We start from the raw sequence: 19540 nt of genomic DNA, 5'->3' as shown, positions 1-19540 counted from the left end.
TATTATTCATTTTTCCAAAATTATTAATTCTCTCTCCTATCTTTTACCCTCGAAAAAAATTGAAATAAATAAATATTATATATCATCGTAAAAATTAATCAATAAAAAAAAGGATTATGGGAAGATTTAGAAATGAGAATTATAGATAATTATTTATTATTTTTAATTATTATCAACCAATGGAAGTTGTTTGTTGGGGGCTTAAATTAACTGTATCTATACAAATATTGATCTCGAATGAAATAAGAGATAGAGGGAGGAAGGGGGGGGGGAAGAAGGCAAAAATCTAAATTCTCGATAAATACGTTTTTTTGTGTTTTATTATTTCCGTTTTTCAAGGACTTCCTATTAATAAAATCTTTGTAAATAATGAATGAATCTTTAAGTGTCAACATTACCCCCCCCCTCATTCATTCGATTATTGGGATTATCGATTTTTATATATGTAAGAGTATAGTAATTACTTCTAATTAATAAGCCAATTGGACCAATTCACCCCGGTCGTGGTGGTGATTGATTTCCTCCGAGAAAAAAAAGAAACGCGAAATACTATTTATATAGGAAGAGTGTAAAAATTTATTTCGGAGTTTAAATGTTGCCGCTAGTACTGTTAACGGCTAACTCAATATTCTACCGAGTGTTTAAATGGCTCAATTTGAGCCGATTTTCTGAAACGGCTAGCTCAATATTTTAGCCAGAAAAAAATATGTCCCAAGCCTCTAGATTTCGCCAATTAGATGTCCAAACAATTGTGGCCAACTATGACCAAAATCTTCAGGGAGATACTTGAGACGTTTTCCTGGATAAAATATTGAGTTCGAGCCGTTTACTACTTGCAGGACTCACTCTAAATCCTATACTAGCATTAAAATTACTAACAAAATCTACCAATAAATCTAGTTCTTTTTTAAATAATCACTATCATAGACGTATTCAGGTTCTATGAGGTGGTGGTAGTGTGGGGGGGGGGATTATTTGCTTGGAATATGCGCCATACCTTTTATTGCTGACCTTTTGACCGTTATATTTTTATTAATAATAATTTTGAGCTTTAGCCATTTTTTTTCAGCAAATTTTAATTAACAATCGTTATTTAAAAAAAAAATTTTTTTAAATTATTTTTCATTTCAATTTATTGTTTATAGTTGATATATTTGTATACATTGGGGGGGGGTGAAGGGTAGCTTACAATTATATTTACGAGAAGAAGCGAATTTCCGATGGGGTGGGAGATCTTCCACTTTCTGACCCCTCGGCTACGCGCTTTATCATTATAAATGTTCTTACCTTTGTTTGTGCAAATACAAACGCGAATATTAAGGATGATAAAATACCTAATATGTCATCTTAATGTACATCTTACCTATACCCCACCTAAGGTACAAAATTCAAAATTTAACACATTTTGTAAATTATATCATCTTTCATTCATTCATTATTCTAAATTTATAAATAAATAAAATTTCGCGACATCAATCATATTCACATCAAAAAAAATCAAATATGAACGCCTACTTTCAAAAAAATTTAAAAAGAAATTTACATTTATCCACGTATAGACCCCCCTCTTAGTGATATATTGGCATTTCATTCATTAATTGCAATTTTAAAGTGTCCATACATAAGAGTCAGCTCGTAGCGCCATTTTGAAATTGAGCGACATAAATGTGCATTAAGACAATTAGTTAGCACTAACCGCAAAATGGGGTTACAGCTGACTCTTATGTATGGACATTTTTAATTAATGAAGTTATCCAGTAGTGTGTATATATATACATCATTGCCATTTCCCAACACTTGGATTCAAACTAGAAGACAACAAGAGTGCGTTCTAGATTCTTAATTCCAAATAGAAATTTAAATGGCGTTTTATTTAGTTAGGGATTGGGAAAGGGTCTTAAGTTTTCTATATGTTTTTAATAACTGTGTATGAATCGGACAAGAGTCAGTTATCAGGGGATATTTTTATTTTTTCGGTTAAAATTAAAAAATGGCCCCCCAAAGTATTTGAAGCATGAATTGATTCACCAGATATATTTTTACGAATCTAAATGATCGCTAATGTTTTGAAGCCGGACCACTTGGTAAATAATCTTCAATTAGAATACTTTAATATAAATATATTAACCATACTGGAATCTGTTTTCTCCTTAACCTTTATCATAACCTAAGGGGTTATGTTCTGGGCATGTGCTTTCCCCCGTTAAACTTTAACTCTAAAATAAAAAGATTATCGTCCAATTCAAAGAAATTGCCGTTACAACCGCTGATTTATTTAAATTCCTATTCGTCCATATATAATCACATGACTTGTCGATTTGGCAGGCTATCCCATATCTTTCATATAACTTTAATTAACCCTAACCCATATCACCTTTAAATCCTACTCCTTACTTCAGATGATTGTTTAATTATATATATTACATCTAATTTCAAAAATCTCCTTCGGTTGAACTATTATTAACTATAAAGTATTATACATTGCGCTTGCGTACCATATGACCAATAAAAACACCCGCTAACGAACTCTTATACTGGAATCTCCATTTTTTACTTTCTTCTGAAAAGAAAAAATTATTCAGAATTTTTTTAGAAAACCTAATAACAAGGTAGGCAAAATCCTCAATGTCGAATGATTATATCGATGATATTAATATGCTTAACCTAGACTGATGATTAATCTATTAAAGTGTACATACATTAAAGTCAGCTGTAATAAATTCCATTGGCTGTAGTAGTAGGCGTCATTGAAAGGGGACATTTCTAAATGCTTTTCAATGTGTCGTCAATATAGGTTAGGTCAGTTTTGGCGAATTTTTAGCGATTGAGTAAAAGCCATTCTAAGTGTTTTTATTGGCTAGAAGTTGGCTCTGCGCATCTATTTAATTATTTTGTATAATTGACTTTGCCTACGCAGCGTCTGTGCCTTTTCGCCAGCCTGGCAGCAGCAGGAACAATAGAGTGCAAAAATTAATTTATATGTTATTTCTTTTAAAAAAATTAATAATTTTTATAAAATCATATGCTTGGAAATTAGGCAAACCCAGAGCCAAAAATAACACAAAAGAGAAAATTTGGTTAAAAAAAAATTATTATCTAATAAAATAATCATCTTTTTCCTATCATCTTAATGTTAAAAAATATTAGGAGACCATATACCCCCTAATGTTAAATTTTATATCTTTTGGGCACCGTGGGACCAAGATTTTTGCCCAAATTATACAGTTTCCCAATTTATCAAGGCATTTTTTATAATACAGTAGCTAATTAATAAGAATTTTGATTGGGACGCAAAATTTTGGTCAGATTAAAGAGTGGCCCGAATTATGGGGTGCCCAAATTGGGCATAGAAGTTAGTTATGAATTTGTTTAGGACTCAAAATTTTTGTCAAATTTAAGGAGTTGCCCAAATTATTGAGAGCCTAAATTAGACAAGTTTTTAAATAATGAAAATTTCAAATTTTCAATAATTTTTTTGTTTGGTTATAACGAGGAAATACAATAACATAATAATACATAGGCTGACAATTCATTCCTTTAACTGGCACGCCATTTTGGGTAACCAATACAAACACTCTAAAATTTTGTGAGAACTATTCTTTTTTAAATGGCGTGTCACCAGCTGATTCGTTTTCAAAGATGCTTCAAAATGCATTTTTACGAGTAAATCGTCAGTCTACGTAAATTTCTAATGCCATTAGCGGAATCGTGAATCAGAGGATTTCTATAGGCGGGTTTTTATTGAGGTAAAAACCAAAAACGTCGTCGAAAATTTCGGGCATATTACCCGAAACGAAATTCAAAATTTCGATTAAAATTCCCGGAAAATATTTAACGCATTCCTAATTTTTGAAATATCGTAAGAAAAAAAGTTTCGAAATGATCATTCATATTTTACCATATCACAATATTTTCATTTTCTTCAAGGCATTTTTATATCAGCTGATTTTTTTTTATAAAAAAGATTAAAGGAATATTTTACATTTTAACTATAATAGCAAAATTATCTAAATTAAGGATATTCTTTTAAAAAAGGAATTTTATCAAAGAAAAATCCATTGTGAACATGTCTCAAACCTAAAATGGACAATTCCCCCAGTCAAACGGGAGCAACCGTCATGATAGAAAGGTCATTACTAAACAAAGAGACCTTTGTTATAAATGGCTATTCATAACCTTTTTTTTTGAAGGAGAAAAGGCGTGTAAAAATTCTGGATGATGAACTCTGGTTTAGCCCTCGTAAATATTTTATAAGACATTATCATCGATTTATACCCACACTTTCTAGTGTTACGGGCTCGTTTTGAGCCGATTTTAAAAATGGCTATAACAAGAAAAATGCTTAAGCCTAGAGATTTAGCTAATAGATGTCTAAACCTTTGTTCCTTCTACAAGCAAACTCTTCAGGCTTGCGGTAAGATTATTCTAGAAGAAATATCGAGTTGGCCGTTTTTAAAAATAGGCTCAAAACGAGCCGTTTAACAACACTACCACTTTCATAAAAAAAATTTTTAAATCCAGATAAATAATTTTGTTATTAAATAAGAGGAATTTTTATAATCATATTAAAATATCATTTCAAACGTCAAATAAAAAAAAACGAATATTAATTTTCTTGGCGGCAAAAGTGATCAGAAATAATATGTTACAAGCAAAATGTAAACATATTCATTTCGTGACAAACATACTTGATCCTCGTTTCAATGATTTCGAACTAACCAATTATGAGATATCGTCTGGCATGGCCGCAGTCAATGCCCAATTGCAGAATTCAATCTTGATATCGAATAGTTTTCGCCAATCTCACCGAATTTCGATCGAAGAGTGATTTTTGAAGGTTGGAATATGGGAAAGTGCAAGGCATGCTCAACCTCTGATATGGTGAACGTGCCGAATACCGGCCCTAAGATAGCCCCGTGATTTTTTTGAAATTTATATGAGCCAGGGCTGAATTTTTTGAATCGCCATTATTAACCATTAAAATTAAAAAAAATAAATATAATATATTTTTAACCAAATTAGGGCCGGCCTAGAAATATAAAACCCGGGCTGAGCCGAAATTTTTTTTAAAAAATCCGAGCCGGGCTGTACAGATGATACTTCTGCAGGTGTCTGATTTTTATAAAGAAAATGAAACGAGGCCTGCTTTTACAACATACATAGAGTCCTAACAGGAGAGGTGGATAGTTATCGGAGGGGGGGGGGGGGTTAGGTTATTAGCTTAGAAGTGTCAAGAGAGTTATGACCATAATATCCAATGATTTCCATACCAGAGCTTAGTCCGAACCGAGAACCGAGCCTAATAACCCCGGTTCAAAGGGCATTCTGTGAACCCGAACCCGTTTTCGAAATCTATGTGAAGTTGGACTAATTTGAATCGCTATACGGGGTCCGCATTGGACCCTATCACTAAAAAAATAACGATAATCAGTTTGAACCACTCAAAATCCAATAACAATTCGCCCCGACTCCCACCCTCTCTTAAGCTAGCGACGGAATCCAACCGTATATTTTGGGCTTGCGTTCTCCCCGCGATTTAAAATCTAGTTTCCGATTTCAAAATGTAATAAATATTTTCCATAATTATAGTACATAAGTTGACATATAATATAAAAAATTTGGTGATAAAACAAAAAATTATTAATTTTTTTTTTGTTTAATAAGGGAACGTTAATTCTTCCGAGAGGCAATTTAGTGAATTTCGAAAAAAAAAAATCATCTTCATTAATCAAAAAATTGTATCTTGTAATGTTTTACAAACGCGAAAATTTTATTTTTAGATTTTTTATATATATAATATAATATATTATACATTTCGCGATTTCATTTATAAAGGAGGGGGGGGGCAAATGATATAGAGCGTGGGGCGTATTTGATCCTTCGGGATGTTTTGTAAAAAAAAAAATCGATAACGTAGTAAATGTATATATAGATAAATCGTCCATTTTTAAATGGTAGCTGTAGTCAGAAGATCTGCAGGCCCGGCCCTACCCCCTTTAAGGAAAATTCCTAGTTACGCCACTCATATAGTTCAATATATTTTTTCTTTCTTAATTATCAGCATTTTTTTATTTATCTACAGAATCAATATAATTTTGTAGACAACTTTCTTTAAAAAAAAATTGTTTAACTTGCTATATATATATTTCATTTTTTTTTAAATGTTATTCAATATGTTATTTTTACAATAATTATAGCAAGATGGGAAATGTTTTACAACAAATCATACGCACAGCACTTTATTAATATATAAATATATATATAAATTTATATTGCTGAGCGCACTATATAATTATTTAAATTTTCTGTATAACAAATAATGTAACTTTATTTTGAATAAAATGTAAAAAAAAACAAATTAAATATCAATTAATAAAATAATATATAATGAAATATATAATAATTTAGTAAATTAAAATTATAATATTGGATATTTTTCAAAAAAAAATTAAAAGATTTTAAAAATAAAAATATATTTTTTGCAATATTGTTATAAATAACTCCGGTTCAAATGAATGTTGAATTTGATCAATTGTTATGTGAAAACAATTAAATCTGAAATCAATAGATATGAACGTATTTATGAATCTTTAGAATACTTAAAACAAAACGCATCTTAGCACTAATCTCTCACATGATCCTACCTGCAAATTAAATTTAACATTTCTAGACCCATATCAAAATTTAAAAAATTTATTTTAAGGCTTACACTATCCCTTTAATGCCCGTAACGTAAAGCTAGTCTTCATGTGCGCAAAGGTAACCGCAGCCAGCCCCAAAAATTGGTGGATGATTCTTGTCATTTTAAATTAACCCACCCCCCTCCCCATATATCTTTTAACCTTGTCTGATGGGCGGGAGAAGAACTCACCGTGGCCGAAGAGCTTAAAGAATGACGAATGATAAATAAAATATTCACAAAAAAATTTTGGGTAATTTTATTTTAATACTTTGATTTCTCTTCTATCGTTAAATAAATGTTTTACAAAAAAACCATCAAACATTCTAATATTATAGGAATCTCATATGATCATTTTATTATTTTGTAGCTCCTAAAATTCTCCTTGGAAAAACAGTTTTTTTTTTATTGAAAAAAAAATATCTTCAGTGTTTGAAGCATTTCCCGCTAAAACGAATTGTCCTACAAAATATTAACCCTCCAAAATCAACAATAAAATAAAAAGCAATTAAGAATTATTCTAAAATTATCTCTCGGTGTCTTCTCTATTATATTAAAATTCTGATAATCTTCATATAAGAATAATATACCTTTACCTATACAAATTTTTCGATAACATATCATTCATTCATTTACATAATTTTTAAGAAAAATACCATAAGTTAACAAAAAAAAATTCTTAATTGGTATTATAATAATAATAAAAAAAAGTATATATTTTTTTAAAAAAAAAATATTTTGTATTTAAAATACTTTTATACGCATATTAACCAAAAAAAAATATCCCTTGTATTTTATCTGCGTTTTTTTTATATATTAATTTCCTCCAGGAAAGCGAAATCTTGATATTTTAATTTTCCAATTTTTTTTTAAAAACACTGATATTAATCATAGTGGTATTTATACAAGAATTTTAAATTTTAAAATGGGATTAAATGGACCGCCATATTAAGAAACTAGGATGCTAAAAAAATTAGAATAAAGTTTTACCCCGCCATCTCAGTTAGCAGGTATATTTAAAAATGCTGCATTTTTGTATACTTCGCCTAATGACATATGATAATAGCTAGATTGACGACGCATGCGTAATAATGTATTTGAAAGCGTCGTTGAATGCAACCATTTTTGGTCATATAGGCAATTATTCTCATGTTAAAAACTACTATTAAATTGATAACTTGCTTCGTTGTTATATCTCGCTGATCAGGCAATTCTTTAATAAATCAGACATGGGAATAAATTGGCCCTCTCGTTTTAAAATTTTTTTTAAATAATGATATGACCAATCAAAATGGCGTCCACAGCTGTTTTTCATTGATGCACACTTTTGATGATTGCATTGTCAAATCTGCAAGTCCCAGGAATATTGATTCATAAATAAATAAAATTTATTTATTGACAGAAAAAAAAATAAATCCAGGACTTAATTTAAATATTGATTATTTTAATGAGAAAAAAAATAAATATTTTAAAAGGTTTTATTTTTTGGTTTACCATAATAATATTTTCTTTACCGTGTACTTATTTATGAATAATGACCATTTTTTTCCCTTATTGATTTTAAATTACAAAGTAAAAATATAAAATACGAAATTTCTTCGAAAAACAAGGGTAGAGTTATAACCCCCATCCCCCACCGTCCAGTTATAAAGATTATATAAATTGGACCGGAAATTCGAAATGGTTAAAGTAGTATAAAATTAATCCAAACCATGTTTAAAATTAAAAGAACAAAATAAATCAAATATTCTTATAATTGTTGGAGCTGGGTGTAAAAAAAAACTAACAATATAGGTTCCGTTTTAAGAAGAAAAAAGGTACGCGTTCACAAGGTGTCATTTCAGGTAGGTCGTAACTAACGCCCTCCTTACCTTCAATGGCGGATATATTAAAAAGATGAATATTGATGTAATAGGCGTAGTAATACATGGACAATATGGAAGACCATTAACAATTAGTAGAAAAAAAACTTAAGTTTTTTAGGAGCAAAATTAAGTGTAAAAATAAATTTTTCAAAGCCATAATCTCTAAACGCGCACGCGTAGAGCTTATTTATTTCTACAAAAAGAAAATCTCGTAGAAGCCAAGATATAACGTATGAAAAGCAATTTTAATATTTTAACTTAACCCCCCCTCTCCATAAGCAATAATGGAATTTAAAAGGATCTGACAACTGGATTAAAATCTGACTTCCGGTTTTGAATATTCTTCTAAAAGATAGTTCCTGTTACTAAATTATCTTTAAAAAAAAATAAAATGGGTTTTGATCTCGGTTTATACTTTGACGCGATTCCGTTTTAAAGTTTAGACGGATAACTCTTAAGTCGGGCCACTTATTTATACTTTAAAATAAAAAATAATGGAACTCGGATGATGTAGCCTTAAATTAAACAAAAAAATGAAATAAATTTGTCTATTGTTTTCGTGGAATGAAAAAATAACAATGAATCTTTAAACCATTTCATTTATTCTCAATTATCATGCCATTATATTTTAGGTGGTTAATTTTATGAGAAAAAATATTATAACCCCCGTAGGAAAATTTGTAATCTACAACTTCTTAAAATATTATTTAAAAAATGTATAATTATCACTTCAAGATCATTCTTTAATTTGATTGGCTAAAGCAAATTTCTAAGACAATAACTTTTTGTTTAGATACTTAAGAGAAGATTTAAAGCACGAAAAATAATTCGTAGTCAAAGTTCGAGTTAGTCAGGAGAGAAAAAAATCGTTGTTCGAATCGGATTTCAAATTAAACTTGTATAAAAAAAATTAATATTCGATCTAACCGAATAACGGAAAAAATGTATATTAGGGTCAATGCTGTTAAACGGCTGGTTCTAAGTAAAAATTTTAGCCAAAATAATATTACGCAAGTCTCGTGATTTCGTTGATAGGTATCAAAAACTTTTCTGCCGTCTAAGAGCGAATTCTCCAGACTCTCGTAATATATTTTTTCGAGTCCGAACAGAAACTCCCCCCCCCTCCCACCCCTATCCTTCACTAACTATACACTTGCAACAATAAGTATTTATTTGAAAAAATACGATGCTATCGAAATAAAGTGAGTGACATTCACTCATTCTTTCTTCCTTCAAACATCCTTCAAAAATCAAAAAAAAAAAATTAAATAAATCACGAATTAAATTTACATTTGTCTTTATCTTAAGGAATAATATTTTTTTTTAAAAAAAAAATATATAAGCTTTTGTAAACCTTAAAAAATAGTCGGGAAAAAAGATTTTGTTTGGGTGATTTTTGGAGGGAAAAAACCGGAAATCAGCTGAAAACCCGATCCGGGTCAAAAAAAATTAGTATAATTTTTACAAAATCCATGTATTAAATTTTTTCTTCTAAAAATCTCGTTTGTGGGGCGGAGCGATTTTTAAAAAAAATGTCGATTAATAATCATTTTGAAAAACATGTGATTATAGCGCTCAATTAATACCAATTTACTGCTCACATTTTTCAAGTCCACCCACTCCCCACCCCTCCTTTCCTCTGAAACAATGTGATAAAATCAGGGTTCCAAAAAAAATAAAGAAATTTTAAGATATCCGGAACGTCCGGCCGGATTTCCATGTCGGGTTCAAAAATTTTAATTAAAAAAAATTCAAACCCGGGCGAGCGGATGCGGATCCCGGGGATACATCCAAAGTCGCTTATGGCCTCTACCAGATGTTTGGGGCTTCATCATGCCTAGGTCTCAAGGTTTGAGCTACTTTTTCCGCCGCACCGCCATTTCTCCGATTTACGGCTAAACGCCAACAGATTTTACAACAACAAAAAACTGAGCGCTCAAATTTAGGTTTGAATAGTTTATTTCTCTCTTTGTATTATTTTATTTTTGAAAATGATTATAATTAGTGTCGAACAAAGAAAAGGTTAGATTAATTATAAATGATAATAATTACTAGTTTATAAAAAGGAGGAGGTCATTTCCAAAAGAAAGAAAGAAAAATCGATATTTTTCCTTTATAATTAAAACAAATTGCGCAGAATTTTAATTGGCTGGCTTGACTTGGCGGTCATCCTATAGAAAACTACGGACACTCAAAATATTTCGCAAATTTATATTTATCGTGGCTAATGGCGCATTGAAAGAAATATAAAAAGATTTACGACTCGAGAAAAAAAAATATATATCAGTGAAGGTCAACAGAGTTCAAGCTCCACAAACCAAAAAATTTGCGTATTTTAATGGAATTTGACCGGAAATTGCATTTTTTGGTGATAAGCGGATTAGAATAAATAAAAGTACACAATAAGTGCATCTTTATAAAAAAAACGGTGTAAGGTGATATGGGGTTGGAAGACGTGGCTTCATAGGAAGATTTAATAAGTTATATAGGATAGAATGCTTCAGGTGTGAGAAATGATAATGAATGGCGTATGGTTAGGTATCTATGAAAGAGAATGATTTTGACTGTCGATCGGATAAGCGGTAAACGATTGAGTGAAAAGATGTACTTTACAGGGACCACCCTTTCAGAAGAGAAGACAACCCGAGAAAACAATTCTAATGACGATGTTTCGAATTGTGAAAAGTGAGAATTAAGGAACATTAAAATAAGCGAGTGAGCTATTCAGGTAAATAATGCAGGTTTATGATGCCAACCGGAAAGGTGTCTAATTCGGCACAGGAACTTCTACTAAAGGGGGGGGGGATATGACGTAAGTCGCCATTGAAATTAGGTGGAGGAGTAGGGAATAATCTCTCCAAAAAGCTTGTGGGGAATTATAAAAGTCTCTGCTTCGTACCAGCCCGAGCCAAAAGAAGGAGGTTATCTTAAACATTATTTTATAAAATGAAGAACAAAAAAAAATATTAACTCATTAAATCAAAATAACACTTTCCTTATTATCTTTCCTTTGATTTTTCGATTATCTTATATATATAATAGTTTTTTCGTATAGATTGATCAAGACAATTAAGCAAGGACCATTCATACATTTAAATTTATTGGGGATCTTGAAGGATAAAATGGAAGAAATTTTTGTTAGCGCATAAAAATTATCGATTTAAATTTATATGTTTGTCGGTATAATAAATGTATACCAAAATAAATGTATCAATAAAACCACTTAAATTTTCATGATCAAAAATTATATTTAACACTCCCGTCTTCTCCGATCTCCCCGAATGTGCGTAACGCCGGGTTTATAGTAAACGCGTACGCGTTATTTTCGAGCGTGGCGTTATTACAGCTGATTCAGTTTTTTTTTACAAAAAATCTAATTTAAGATAAAAGTTAAAATAGCCTGGCCCGGGTATCCGGGCCGGGCCGTATTTTAATTTTTTAAATATATCCGAACCGGACCGGGCCGTATATTTTAAAACCAAATATTTGAAATCGCCATTATTAGCTAAAAAAATCAAAAATAAATAAAATATATTTTTAAAAAATCCTGGCCACTGATTATTTTATATAATATTTAAGAAAAAAAAAATCATATACCTTTTTTTCTTACCGATTTTGGCATTAAATTTTTGTAATTGTCATATTTTAAATCAATGCATCGCAACATATGTTTTTTAAAAAAAATTTTTTATCGTAGCGTTTATCATCATAAATCGCTCCCTATTTATCGGCTTTATTTTATAATAACGCAACGCTCGAACAAAACGCGTTTACTATAAATGCGGCTTATTTTTACGAATTCGGCGATAAAATTCGTGGCTAACTTCGTGTTCGCTTAGGATGGGGTATAAAAATAAATGCTCTAAAGCATATGTTCATTTTTTAAAAAAAAATGATGCAATAGTTTTAAAAATACGAAATTATGCAATGTATAAATTTAATATATGCAAAAAAAAAGGTAAAATAAAAAGAAAATGATGCAATTAAACATTATTCAAATTCGTTGTAGTTGGTAATTCATTAAAAAAGGGCGCGGCATTTTGGGGACGTCCAAAAATATTTTAGAAGCTCCCCCCTCCCCTTTTTCCCTGACTAAAGGAATTTGATTATAGATAATTGGAATTTTTTTTTTAATAAATAAGTAAATTATTATATATATACTTGTTCATTCATTTATTTATTTTTTACAAAAAATGAACAAATGAAACATAGATATTTGATAAATAAATGTATTTAAATTTATTATGATGGTTTATTTTGATATAATGTTGATATTCTTAAATTCATAATTCTAAATTGAATTGATGATGATATTAACCCAGAAAATAATAATAGTCTTTAATAACCCTCAAGAGGTCAAAATGGGAATTTTAACTCACACTAAATTTAAAAAAAAAAAATTCATATAGAATTAAATTGAGTGGCTATTTCAGCCTTTTTAAAAGACATTTCCTATTTAGGCCTAAATTGAGGGGGGGGGGGAGTAAAAACCTCAACATTATTACCTTGAGTTATTTTTTATAACATTAATATTATATAGGTAAATGAAAGTGAACTAACCTTTACAATAATTATTTTCAACCATTTAAAAAATTGGCTAATAAATATTATAAGGTTTAACTGTGATTAAATTATTCTTTTTTCAATTAATATTAAAAAATATGATATAAAAAAATTAATTTTAAAATTATAACTGTTTGTAAAGATCATAAAATTTTTGTTAATTTAATGAAAAATATAGAATTTTATTTTATTATACTTCTTAGACATTGTGAGTGAGAGTTAGATCAGTGGCAGCAGAGTGAGAAAATAATTTTTTTAGTCTAAGCCAAATAACTTGTGCAAAAAAAATATAGAAAATGTTTACAGATAAGGCTTAGAATTATTCAATTTTCCTTCTTAAAAGTTTATATAAACCAGGTTAAATAACACCTTATAAAACTAATTTATGTACCAGGATAATCTTAGTTTTAAACAGACACAACTTGTTAATGATTAAAATTGTAGTAAGAAAGATCTCACACTATCTATGTTACACTCTCAAGAGTTAATTAAGAGTTTTTGTACAGTTAATTTTGGTCTATCAAATTTTCAAAAAAATGGTCTACAATATTGATTATATTATAATAGACTATAATAAAATGATATTGATATTTTTATCCATTAGAGAGGAATAACATTCCTTTAAATAAAACGATAAATTTATTTAATAATTAAATTAGATATAAGTTGATTACTATCATCATTTTTATTATTAAAAATATACAAATATCATTTATACATATCTAACTTCATATTTAAAAATAAAATGACAATTAATGAAAAGTTTTATATTATAATAATATACAAAGCATGGACTTGAATGAATATCATGCCCATCTCAAAAACAAGATTAATTTATTTGATAAAAATATTTCACTGAATTTCTGCCTGGCACACCTTAGGTATATCATTTAAATTTTCTTAGAAATATTATTATAATTTTTTTTTAAATATAAAACATATTGTTTATTGTTCAAATAATATAGTTCAATTTATATATTGAATTTTTTATGAAAAAAGGTGAATTTATAATATCTAATAATAATGATAATATTGAAAGATTACTTTGAATATTGAATTAAAAATGCAGCCTTTGTGACCTTACGATTTTGATAGTGCCATATGCTTAAAAATATGATAATGAAATAAAGGATGGGTGTTTATTATAAAATAATATTTAAACAAACATGTGTCATACTCACATCACAAATATAAACAAGCCATGTTTTTTTTAGATCACGCTACTAACATCAACCTTGTTTGCTCAGCATCTCTAACCAAATTGTTATGTTCTATCCCCCCCCCCTTATTTCTTTTATTTTTGTTTCTCCTTGTTTCTTTTGTTTTCCCATCTTCTTTTATTTTGTATGAATGATTATATCGCGATTAAATAACAACTTTTTCTTTCCCCCTTTGTTTTAAAAATTATAAAGGTGGAAAACAAAACACCATTAATCATTTTAATATTTTTTTTTTGTAATAGAATTTCTTTTTTTTAATTGTAATTTCTCTGATTCGAATAAACTTTAAAACTTACGTTGTCCAAGTGATTCCATGACTAAATCGATAAAACCCGGCCCCCTGGATCCAGTCATTGACCATCCCGGACCCCCGATCACGGACTGTATTATTCCCCTTCAGACTGGGGGACCCATCGGTCCATACTCAACACAACTGAATCTAGTAAACATAGTATAGTAATTTAAAATTAAAATCTGTATTTCCATACCTATGTTATTAAATATAGATGTAGTTTATGGGTGTGGTATGGTCCATTAGTCTTTGATTATAATCCTAATGCGTGCAGCTAGCCCACAATCTTGTAAAGGGTTTCTCAAATTTTTGCATGAAATAATTTTGTTTACAACTAATTTGGGAGAAATATCTAGCGTATCTCTGTTATATAAATATAACATTTATAGGGACGTAAAATATCCTTGTAAAATTTCTTTTGATTGTCATTTAACAGGTATTATAAAAATATTTTAGTTTTATGCATCATGGCCTGATTTAAAACATCTTAGTTTTATTTTTATTTTATTTCGTTACAATTTATATTTTCATAATTTTATCACAATTAAAATTCAGTTTATATTATCTAAATTATTTTATTCTTATTATTGAGTAACGTAAAATGATTGATAATTAAATTAGTGATTTATTTAAATATATTAAAATCTTTAACAAAAAGAAATTTATATAAGGAGTCATGTATCATTTATGAGAGAGTTATCAGAGTTGGGCAGTATCTCGAATACTTGTATCTAAGATACAAGCCTTATTATTTTGTACTCAGTATCTATCTGACATTTATAATAAGATACTAGTATCTGTATCTAAGATCCTTTATTATGAAAGAATCTTGCATCTTTTTCAATTTCATTTTTTTGACAAAAGATACATATACAGATTATTTTTAATATTCATGTTTAAAATTTTACATTTCACAGTATATATTTTATTTTCTTCGAGAATCTTGTATTCATTTTTTTTTCCACCATATTTTAAATATAATGAAAATCAAAATTAGCTGGAAAAATACAACTATTAAAGTAGATGGATAAAAAATAACAACACCAAAATGAAATAAGTAAAGATTATATTTTATATATAAATATAACTCGATAGAATATCATTACCAATTTTATGTGATAATTTTTAATTTGTACGATGATTAACACTCATGGTAGTGAAATTTGAAATATGGAAATGAGTTCCCGTGAATCAAATCCAAATCTTAAAATTTTATATGGAAAAAATTTTAAAAATAAAAGTTAAAAATAATGTACAGGCTAGAAGTAAAACCTAACAAAAAAAATTATAAATGGTTAAACACAAATTTTGTTAAACATATTAAAATATATTATTTATGAGTGGTTAAAAAGAGCATAGGTTATCTTAAAATTTAAGTTTACAATCAGTGGCGTAGCTACGGGGGTGGTTTTCGGTTTGGACCCCTCCCAGAGCAAAAATTATTTTTAGATTATACGTTCAAAAAGACTTAAAAGTGACTTTATATTAAATAAATACCATTAATATTTATTTTTTTCTGGTTTTGATGTTTGTGGAAGGATATTATTTTACTATTGAAATTATTCTGGATAGTATCATTATAAAGTCATTGATAATAATCTACTAAATTATAATAACATATTATTGACGCATTTAAAAAATATATTTAATATATATTATGGAAGATATGTTTATAATTTGTAAAATAACCCAGCCAAAGGCCGGGCAAAAGGGCCGAATGCCCGTTAAAAGGGGTCTGGGGGGAAGCCCCCAGGCTTTTATATGTATGGACCCCCTCTAAGGATAATTCCTAGCTACGCCACTGTTTACAATATTGTCTACCTTTATTAAAAACTGCCTAAAGCGGTATGGGCAAAAGAATTTAAGAAAATATTTCCCTATGATTTGAATATAATGAGGCTTTTTTGACATCAATACCACATCCATATTTTAAGAACTTATATTGAATCAGATGATAAAAAAAAAATACTTTCAAAATGTATTAATAAAAGAAGCCCAAAATGTAGTTCCGGAGTATATAATCAAGCTCAAACTATAAAACCATTAGATTTAAAATCTAATAAAGAAAATGATGGTTATTTTTCTTTTGGTGATGTTGCTGAGTTTATTAATACAAATAACACTGAACTGGAGGTTTTAAATAATATTAAAGAATGTCTAAATACATTATAAATGCTTAATTATTATCTATTCATTAAGCAAATTTTATTATAAATATAATACTGCAATACCAGCATCAGCTTCAATTAAAAGGTTATTTAGTTTTGACACAATGTTAAGTAGGCCGAAACGGCATAGGTAAATTATTTAAAAAATTTGATTATCTTATAAAATAATGAATCTATTTTAAATACTCTTTTGCAAATTAATTTTTCAACTCCCATTAAAAATACTAGTCTCCCTTCCCTATCTATAAGAATGGACTATCACTAATATTAAAATGCCTGATTAACCCTTCAATACTCTGGTGGGGTATATGAAACCTCAGGATGCTAGAAATGATATTACATAAAAACGGTTAAATATTATGATCTGGATTCTTCAGTAGCTTCATCAAATATATCTTAGAATCTATATTCCAAATTTCATATATTTCGGTTGAGTAGTTTTTAAGATATAAGCATTTTGTAACTGATTGTGGTTTGTGACATTATTTTTATCATATACTATGATTTTTGCAGATTCTGATAGTAAATAAAAAATTATTTAAGATGTAATATCATTTTATTTAAGGTGATTATGACTATGTAAGTGGAAGAATATATTATTTATGATACTGATCATGATACACAATCTAAATTAGATGAAGAAGAAAGAAATACTAGTTGAAACAGACAATAAACTTAAATTATTTAGGTAAATATGTAATTATTTATCATATCTATTTCTCTGTAAAATTATTTAAAAATAAGGTGACTCAATAGAAAAAGGATTGTAGATCAAAGAGTAAGAAATTTTAAAAGAATATGGGAAAGAAGCTGACACCCCAGAAAAATGTTTTGATTTTTTCATATCACCAAAAATGATTGAAGAAATTATTTATCACAAATGAAAAAATTAAAATTATAAGTAAAAATTGCACTGATCAATATGAAAGTTCCACTAAAGAGGTTGATGTAATAGAATTCAAGCATTATTTGGAATTCTTTATTTAGCTGGAATTTTCAAATCAAATCATCAAAATATGTCAGATTAATGGAAATCTGATGGGTTTCGAATTGAGATATATAGAGCAACAATGACACTTAAAAGATTCAGATTTCTAATTCATACAATAAGATTTGATGACATATTAACAATAGAAGAGAGAAAAATGGTAGACAAATAACTCACATTAGAAATATTTTTCGAGAATTTGTTGATAACTGCTACAGATTTTATACAATATCAGAATATGCAACACTAGATGAAATGCTTTCAGCATTTCGTGGTAAATGCCCATTCAGGCAATACATGCCAAATAAACCATCAAAATATTGCATAAAACTATACTTCTTATAAAAAAACAAAATATTTTTGTCAAATATGTAAAATAAATTTATGTTTAGAAACACATTAATATTTTATGTAATAAATGTTTTGCATGTCAAATTTAGCATATTTCAATGTTCTATATTTTTTATATTTGAATGTATTAGTATAATTAAGCCCAAAAAATTGGACCGTAGTGTTGCCCCGATTTGGGTCGAGTTTTAAAAGCTGATTAAGATTTTAGCCAAAGCCCTAAGATTTTTGATTGTAGGTGGCAGAAAGATATGGACCATTTGCCTAATCTCAAGGCTCGCATTATTCCATTTTGGCTAAAATTTTAATCGGGTCGTTAAAACTTTCCCAACATTTATTTCAAGAAATAATATCAGAATTTATTTCATATTTTACTAATTTGACGAGACTAAAATAATTCTCAACTCTTCCCAAAATAATTTCACCAATATTGTTCATAACGATCTTCGTCAAATAGTAGGCAATTAATACTTTTATATTTGTCATATTATATTTTAAAAAATACTAATAATTTGCCATAAATAATTAGATAGATTGTATAATTCTGTAAATAATTATAATATATACTATACAACTATATTGAGAATTCAACATAATTTTCCTCTTTTCCTCGATGTTACCCATTAATTTAAATATTCACCTTATTCCATTCCGAATATATAAAAATTACGGCTCGGTCATGCTCCGCTTGCTAAAACTGATGATCGATTCAATCAGACTCTGGTCGTTTCGGATTTGATTACCAAAATTAATTTAGTAGACTAAATTCAGGTTAATTAAAAAATAGAACAGAAAACAATTTACAATAAACCTTTCTTTTATCTCGAATTTGATGAACTTAAAATATAATTCCACAAGGAATAAATTAAAATTTTTTCTCCGGCCTTATATCTAATATTTTTTACAAAATTGGTTCATATAACAGCTGACATGCTTCATTTACCAAGGTATATATTGGTTCTATTCCATCTTCCGGAATAAGGGTTCCTTCGATCTTTTTTATTTCGTTTACATTGTTTTTCTTATGAATGAATGGGACCACATCGAAAATAAATTTTGGGCAAATTCGGACATGAAAATAAAAAAAATTCAAAATAACTTACTTAAAAAATAGGGGAACCTGAATATTAATTTTTTTTATAGGTAAGCAAGATTTTTGTTGGAGCGGAAGTGGGGAATTAATAAGCTTGTTTTTCCTTTCCCATAAATTTTATGCAATTGTTTCCTTAAAAAAACTGTGAATTATAAATTCATATGCGATATTGAACAAACCAAAATTTGATACTATCGAAATAACCCAATTTATATATATATTTTTTTAAAACAAATAGTCGTTTTCGTTAAACGTCTCTGGGACTAGTCGATTGTTCCAGCAAAAATCGTGTCTTTTCTGAAGCCATCTAAGTGGTTCCTTCTT

Source organism: Gordionus sp. m RMFG-2023, chromosome 5 (genome assembly GCF_954871325.1).
Source record: "Gordionus sp. m RMFG-2023 chromosome 5, tfGorSpeb1-WG-v2, whole genome shotgun sequence".
In the NCBI taxonomy this organism is placed as follows: Eukaryota; Metazoa; Nematomorpha; class Gordioida; order Chordodea; family Parachordodidae; genus Gordionus; species Gordionus sp. m RMFG-2023.
The sequence above is the reverse complement of the archived record's forward strand: the minus strand, read 5'-3'. Positions refer to the sequence as shown.